The sequence below is a fragment of the Trachymyrmex septentrionalis genome, unplaced genomic scaffold (assembly GCF_001594115.1).
Source record: "Trachymyrmex septentrionalis isolate Tsep2-gDNA-1 unplaced genomic scaffold, Tsep1.0 scaffold36, whole genome shotgun sequence".
Classification (NCBI taxonomy): domain Eukaryota; kingdom Metazoa; phylum Arthropoda; class Insecta; order Hymenoptera; family Formicidae; genus Trachymyrmex; species Trachymyrmex septentrionalis.
The window spans coordinates 1101604-1101950 of NW_017305525.1; the positions used below are offsets into that span (position 1 = coordinate 1101604).

Genomic DNA, 347 nt, shown 5'->3' on the forward strand with positions numbered 1-347 from the left:
TTTGCACTACACTACACGTTGTAACGGAGAACCGCGGATAACGTCACCGCGAAACTGTCCTATATTCAGCCCGTAAATTCGACTTTCTTATCCTTATTCCTGGAAAATTGACTTTCGAGCTTCTAGCCACGCGGATTGGTCGTTTTGCACGCGGCAACCCACTGTGCAGAGAGAACTCACCGCGGCGGCCCACTGAAACGCGGGGTTTATTGGTCGGTAGGATTTATCTCCATGGCGAGGCGGAAAAACCGCCGAGAGAACTCGGGCGCGGCATGCTTGAGAAGTGAGAGAGAGAGAAAAAAAAAGAAACGGAGAAAAAGATCTCGTCGTGTGCAGATAAGGCGGAC

General features: G+C 51.0%; 1 protein-coding gene across 1 annotated transcript in view; it reads left to right on the top strand.

The window, feature by feature from the left end:
• The window catches only part of LOC108750352, a 48143-nt gene that overhangs the window by 1919 nt on the left and 45877 nt on the right, over window positions 1–347 (top strand). The window lies entirely within an intron of this gene.